The sequence below is a fragment of the Hyla sarda genome, chromosome 5, assembly GCF_029499605.1.
Source record: "Hyla sarda isolate aHylSar1 chromosome 5, aHylSar1.hap1, whole genome shotgun sequence".
Taxonomy (NCBI): domain Eukaryota; kingdom Metazoa; phylum Chordata; class Amphibia; order Anura; family Hylidae; genus Hyla; species Hyla sarda.
Window position 1 is genome coordinate 375,029,926 of NC_079193.1, and position 7,682 is coordinate 375,037,607.

Sequence of the window (7,682 nt, forward strand, 5' to 3'; positions counted from 1 at the left end):
GCACCTCCTCCGCAGCGAGTGGCCGCTCCTGGGATACGCTTATCCTTGCCGGATAAATTTGATGGGGACTCTAAGTTTTGCCGTGGCTTTCTTTCCCAATGTTCCCTGCATCTGGAGATGATGTCGGACCTGTTTCCCACCAAAAGGTCTAAGGTGGCTTTCGTAGTCAGCCTTCTGTCCGGAAAAGCCCTGTCATGGGCCACACCGCTCTGGGACCGCAATGACCCCGTCACTGCCTCTGTACACTCCTTCTTCTCGGAAATCCGAAGTGTCTTTGAGGAACCTGCCCGAGCCTCTTCTGCTGAGACTGCCCTGTTGAACCTGGTCCAGGGTAATTCTTCCGTTGGCGAGTATGCCGTACAATTCCGTACTCTTGCTTCAGAATTGTCCTGGAATAATGAGGCCCTCTGCGCGACCTTCAAAAAAGGCCTATCCAGCAACATTAAAGATGTTCTGGCCGCACGAGAAATTCCTGCTAATCTACATGAACTTATTCACCTAGCCACTCGCATTGACATGCGTTTTTCCGAAAGGCGTCAGGAACTCCGCCAAGATATGGACTCTGTTCGCACGAGGCGTTTCTTCTCCTCGGCTCCTCTCTCCTCTGGTCCCCTGCAATCTGTTCCTGTGCCTCCCGCCGTGGAGGCTATGCAGGTCGACCGGTCTCGCCTGACACCTCAAGAGAGGACACGACGCCGTATGGAGAACCTCTGCCTGTACTGTGCTAGTACCGAACACTTCCTGAGAGATTGTCCTATCCGTCCTCCCCGCCTGGAAAGACGTACGCTGACTCCGCACAAAGATGAGACAGTCCTTGATGTCTACTCTGCTTCTCCACGTCTTACTGTGCCTGTGCGGATGTCTGCCTCTGCCTTCTCCTTCTCTACAGTGGCCTTCTTGGACTCTGGATCTGCAGGAAATTTTATTTTGGCCTCTCTCGTCAACAGGTTCAACATCCCGGTGACCAGTCTCGCCAGACCCCTCTACATCAATTGTGTAAATAATGAAAGATTGGACTGTACCATACGTTTCCGCACGGAGCCCCTTCTTATGAGCATCGGATCTCATCATGAGAGGATTGAACTTTTGGTCCTCCCCAATTGCACCTCGGAAATTCTCCTTGGACTTCCCTGGCTTCAACTTCATTCCCCTACCCTGGATTGGTCCACTGGGGAGATCAAGAGTTGGGGGTCCTCTTGTTCCAAGAACTGTCTAAAACCGGTTCCCAGTAACCCTTGCCGTAACTCTGTGGTTCCTCCAGTAACCGGTCTCCCTAAGGCCTATATGGACTTCGCGGATGTTTTCTGCAAAAAACAAGCTGAGACTCTACCTCCTCACAGGCCTTATGATTGCCCTATCGACCTCCTCCCGGGCACTACTCCACCCCGGGGCAGAATTTATCCTCTCTCTGCCCCAGAGACTCTTGCCATGTCCGAATATGTCCAGGAGAATCTAAAAAAGGGCTTTATCCGTAAATCCTCCTCTCCTGCCGGAGCCGGATTTTTCTTTGTGTCCAAAAAAGATGGCTCCCTACGTCCATGCATTGACTACCGCGGTCTTAATAAAATCACGGTTAAGAACCGCTACCCCTTACCCCTCATCTCTGAACTCTTTGATCGCCTCCAAGGTGCCCACATCTTCACTAAATTGGACTTAAGAGGCGCCTATAACCTCATCCGCATCAGAGAGGGGGACGAGTGGAAAACGGCATTTAACACCAGAGATGGACACTTTGAGTATCTGGTCATGCCCTTTGGACTGTGCAACGCCCCTGCCGTCTTCCAAGACTTTGTCAATGAAATTTTTCGTGATCTGTTATACTCCTGTGTTGTTGTATATCTGGACGATATCCTAATTTTTTCTGCCAATCTAGAAGAACACCGCCAGCATGTCCGTATGGTTCTTCAGAGACTTCGTGACAACCAACTCTATGCCAAAATTGAGAAATGTCTGTTTGAATGCCAATCTCTTGCTTTTCTAGGATATTTGGTCTCTGGCCAGGGACTACAGATGGATCCAGACAAACTCTCTGCCGTCTTAGATTGGCCACGCCCCTCCGGACTCCGTGCTATCCAACGCTTTTTGGGGTTCGCCAATTATTACAGGCAATTTATTCCACATTTTTCTACCATTGTGGCTCCTATCGTGGCTTTAACCAAAAAAAATGCTGATCCCAAGTCCTGGCCCCCTCAAGCAGAAGACGCCTTTAAACGACTCAAGTCTGCCTTTTCTTCGGCTCCCGTCCTCTCCAGACCTGACCCTTCCAAACCCTTCCTATTGGAGGTTGATGCCTCCTCAGTGGGAGCTGGAGCTGTTCTTCTACAAAAAAATTCTTCCGGGCATGCTGTCACTTGTGGTTTTTTCTCTAGGACCTTCTCTCCAGCGGAGAGGAACTACTCCATCGGGGATCGAGAGCTTCTAGCCATTAAATTAGCACTTGAGGAATGGAGGCATCTGCTGGAGGGATCAAGTTCTCCTGTTATTATCTACACCGACCACAAGAACCTCTCCTACCTCCAGTCTGCCCAACGGCTGAATCCTCGCCAGGCCCGGTGGTCTCTGTTCTTTGCCCGATTTAATTTTGAGATTCACTTTCGTCCTGCCGATAAGAACATTAGGGCCGATGCTCTCTCTCGTTCCTCGGATGCCTCAGAAGTTGAACTCTCTCCGCAACACATCATTCCACCTGACTGCCTGATCTCCACTTCTCCTGCCTCCATCAGGCAGACTCCTCCAGGAAAGACCTTTGTTTCTCCTCGCCAACGCCTCGGAATCCTCAAATGGGGTCACTCCTCCCATCTCGCAGGTCATGCGGGTATCAAGAAATCTGTGCAACTCATCTCCCGCTTCTATTGGTGGCCGACTCTGGAGACGGATGTTGTGGACTTTGTGCGAGCCTGCACTATCTGTGCCCGGGATAAGACTCCTCGCCAGAAGCCCGCTGGTTTTCTTCATCCTCTGCCTGTCCCCGAACAGCCTTGGTCTCTGATTGGTATGGATTTTATTACTGACTTACCCCCATCCCATGGCAACACTGTTATTTGGGTGGTCGTTGATCGATTCTCCAAAATGGCACATTTCATCCCTCTTCCTGGTCTTCCTTCTGCGCCTCAGTTGGCTAAACAATTTTTTGTACACATTTTTCGTCTTCACGGGTTGCCTACGCAGATTGTCTCGGATAGAGGCGTCCAATTCGTGTCTAAATTCTGGAGGGCTCTCTGTAAACAACTCAAGATTAAATTAAATTTTTCTTCTGCATATCATCCCCAGTCCAATGGACAAGTAGAAAGGATTAACCAGATCTTGGGTGATTATTTGCGACATTTTGTTTCCTCCCGCCAGGATGACTGGGCAGATCTCCTCCCATGGGCCGAATTCTCGTATAACTTCAGGGTCTCTGAGTCTTCCTCCAAATCCCCATTTTTCGTGGTGTACGGCCGTCACCCTCTTCCCCCCCTCCCTACTCCCTTGCCCTCTGGTCTGCCCGCTGTGGATGAAATTTCTCGTGACCTTTCCATCATATGGAGAGAGACCCAAAATTCTCTCTTACAGGCTTCATCACGCATGAAGAAGTTCGCGGATAAGAAAAGAAGAGCTCCCCCCGTTTTTTCCCCTGGAGACAAGGTATGGCTCTCCGCTAAATATGTCCGCTTCCGTGTCCCTAGCTACAAGTTGGGACCACGCTATCTTGGTCCTTTCAAAATTTTGTGTCAAATTAATCCTGTCTCTTATAAACTTCTTCTTCCTCCCTCTCTTCGTATCCCTAATGCCTTTCACGTCTCTCTTCTCAAACCACTCATCCTCAACCGTTTTTCTCCCAAATCTGTTCCTCCCACTCCTGTTTCCGGCTCCTCGGACATCTTCTCGGTCAAAGAGATTTTAGCTGCCAAAAAAGTCAGAGGGAAAAATTTTTTTTTAGTGGACTGGGAGGGTTGTGGTCCTGAAGAGAGATCCTGGGAACCTGAGGACAACATCCTAGACAAAAGTCTGCTCCTCAGGTTCTCAGGCTCTAAGAAGAGGGGGAGACCCAAGGGGGGGGGTACTGTTACGCCGAGCGCTCCGGGTCCCCGCTCCTCCCCGGAGCGCTCGCTTCACTCTCCCCGCGGCAGCGCTCCGGTCACGTCCTCTGACCCGGGGCGCTGCGATTCCGCTGCCAGCCGGGATGCGATTCGCGATGCGGGTAGCGCCCGCTCGCGATGCGCACCCCGGCTCCCCTACCTGACTCGCTCTCCGTCTGTTCTGTCCCGGCGCGCGCGGCCCCGCTCCCTAGGGCGCGCGCGCGCCGGGTCTCTGCGATTTAAAGGGCCACTGCGCCGCTGATTGGCGCAGTGGTTCCAATCAGTGTGTTCACCTGTGCACTTCCCTATATCACCTCACTTCCCCTGCACTCCCTTGCCGGATCTTGTTGCCTTAGTGCCAGTGAAAGCGTTCCTTGTGTGTTCCTTGCCTGTGTTTCCAGACCTTCTGCCGTTGCCCCTGACTACGATCCTTGCTGCCTGCCCCGACCTTCTGCTACGTCCGACCTTGCTTTTGCCTACTCCCTTGTACCGCGCCTATCTTCAGCAGCCAGAGAGGTGAGCCGTTGCTAGTGGATACGACCTGGTCACTACCGCCGCAGCAAGACCATCCCGCTTTGCGGCGGGCTCTGGTGAAAACCAGTAGTGGCTTAGAACCGGTCCACTAGCACGGTCCACGCCAATCCCTCTCTGGCACAGAGGATCCACTACCTGCCAGCCGGCATCGTGACAGTAAGTGGTTATTGCACAGGGACCACAATCTCTGTACACAGGTACAGAACTGTCTTATAGGTGTTATAGTAGTTGTTACAAGGTGGCTCTCTCAGCTCCTCTGAGAGTAACATTTGTGTCACCCCTCACTGGCACCTCACAAGGAAATATTCCTTTAAGATATCAAGACTAATCTCATATAGTTTCATATACACATAGTACACCTCATCATTCTACTAGTGTACCTACCTCATACTGACTTTTAGTATACACTAAACCAAATAAATATCTCACACTTCAAAAACTCAATACAACGTTAGGGACTGTAAAAAACCATTCTCCAGTTCCATACCACTGTTTGTACGCTAACTTATACTTTTCTTTCCTGCGTGTTCAGGATGCTCTTCCTGGCCAGAAGACACTCCTGTAAGCCTAAGTTAAAGCAAATATCCAGTAAGGTAACCCTATGTCAGAGTTATCTAGAGAGAGTTCTAGGGATAAGAGTGTGTAGCCAATAGACCCTAGTAGCTAGGTATTGGTCAGACCGCCTCAGGCAAGCCAGTACATCACCAGTGTACGTAACAGGTAAACTAACGTGGTATAAGTAAAATGTAAGTGAGATTTCTAATGTTCTAGTATGTAGAAACCCTCAACTCAGTATACATACTTCTAATAGTTTTTGTCAGTCAAAAGAAAAAAAAAGTCAATAATGGTACAGTGGGGATCAAAAGTAGGGGCACCCTAGGTAAAAAAAATTGTATTAATGTGCATAAAGAAGCCAAGAAAAGATGGAAAAATCTCCAAAAAACATCAAATTACAGATTAGACATTCTTATAATATGTCATCAAAAGTTAGATTTTATTTCCATCATTTACACTTTCAAAATAACAGAAAACAAAAAAATGGCGTCTGCAAAAGTTTGGGCACCCCGCAGAGTTAATATCTTGTTCTGCCCCCTTTGGCAAGTATCACAGCTTGTAAACGCTTTTTGTAGCCAGCCAATAGTCTTTCAATTCTTGTTTGAGGTATCTTTGCCCATTCTTCCTTACAAGAGTCTTCCAGTTCTTTGAGATTTCTGGGCTGCCTGTCACACACTGCTCTTTTAAGGTCTATCCATAGATTTTCAATTATGTTGAGGTCAGGAGATTGTGAAGGCCATGGCAAAACCTTCAGTTTACGCCTCTTGATGTAATCCCCCGTGGATTTCGAGGTGTGTTTAGGATCATTATCCATTTGTAGAAGCCATGCTCTCTTTAACTTCAGCTTTTTCACAGATTGCATCAAGTTAGCATCCAAAATTTGCTGAAATGTTATTGAATCAATTTTTTCTTCTACTCGTGAGATGTTCCCTGTGCCACTGGCTGCAATACAACCCCAAAGCATGATTGATCCACCCCATGCTTAACAGTTGGACAGAGGTTCTTTTCATTAAATTCTGTTCCCCTTCTTCTCCAAACGTACCTTTGCTCATTCCGGCCAAAAAGTTCAATTTTTACCTCATCGGTCCACAGAACTAGTTTCCAAACTGCATCAGGCTTGTTTATATGTTCCTTTGCAAAGTTCAAATGCTGATTTTTGTGGTGAAGACGTAGAAGAGGTTTTCTTCTGATTACTCTTCCTCTACAAGTATCTCTTTATAGTGGAATAGTGTACAACAACTCCAGTGTCTGCCAGATCTTTCTGGAGGGATTGTGCAGTCAAACGTGGGTTTTGAATAGTTTTTCTCACAATCCTGCGAGGTGTTCTGTATGATATTTTTCTTGGTCCTCCAGATCTCGCTTTAACTTCCACTGTTCCTGATGACTGCCATTTCTTAATTACATTCCAAACAGAGGATATTGACATCTGAAGATGTTTTGCTTCGGCTTTGTGAGCGTCAACTATTTTCAATTTCAGATTTCTAGACAACTGCTTAAAAGAACCCATGGTGCTGATTGTTGGGGCAAGGTCAGATGAGTCTGGGCATTTAAAACCTTTGAGGTTGACATCACCTGTTCTTCCCAGATGATGATTGAGATCAATCCATGGCACTGGCAGGTCTCAGCTTTGTAAATGATGGAAATAAAATCTAACTTTTGTTGACATATTATAAAAATGTCTAATCTGTAATTTGATGCTTTTTGGAGATTTTTTCCATCTTTTCTTGGCTTCTTTATGCACATTAATACAATTTTGTACCTGGGGTGCCCCTACTTTTGATCCCCACTGTACCATTATTGACTATTTTTTTTTCTTTGGACTGACAAAAACTATTAGAAGTATGTATACTGAGTTGAGTATTCATGGTTATCACAATCCTGTTTGTGAGTTCACTAGCACTTCATGTTTGTACATTAAAAGTAATGTAATATAATTTTGTTGATATATAAAAAGAAGAAAAAAAGAAAAAAAAGGACATTCTCATCATGCGCAAGGACTCTTTGTTATATGTTTCCTACAGCCTGACTGAAAGGACATTATCATTATGCCCAGGACTGTTTGTGGACTCTCAGCACTTTGTCCCTCTGTCCAAGGGGACAATCGTTGAGGCCGACTGTTACGCCAAGCGCTCCGGCTCCCCCTCCGCCGGAGCGCTCGCGGCGTTTCCTGCCCTGCAGCGCTCCGGTTCAGCATCCCAGTAACCTGTCTCGTCAAACCGCTCTATATCTCTTCTGTTAACGGAGAAAAGATGGACTGCAGTGTGCGCTACCGCACAGAACCCCTGCCTATGAGCATTGGACTGCATCATGAACAAATTTTTTGTTCTGCCCAACTGCACCTCTGAAGTTCTTCTCGGCCTGCCGTGGCTCCAACGTCATGCTCCTACCCTCGACTGGACCACCGGGGAGATCAACAGTTGGGGTCCTTCTTGTCACAAACGATGCCTCACATCTGCTCCCACTTGTCAAACCCCTGAGGCTCCACCTATACCGGGCCTTCCCAAGGCCTACCAGGACTTTTCAGATATTTTCTGC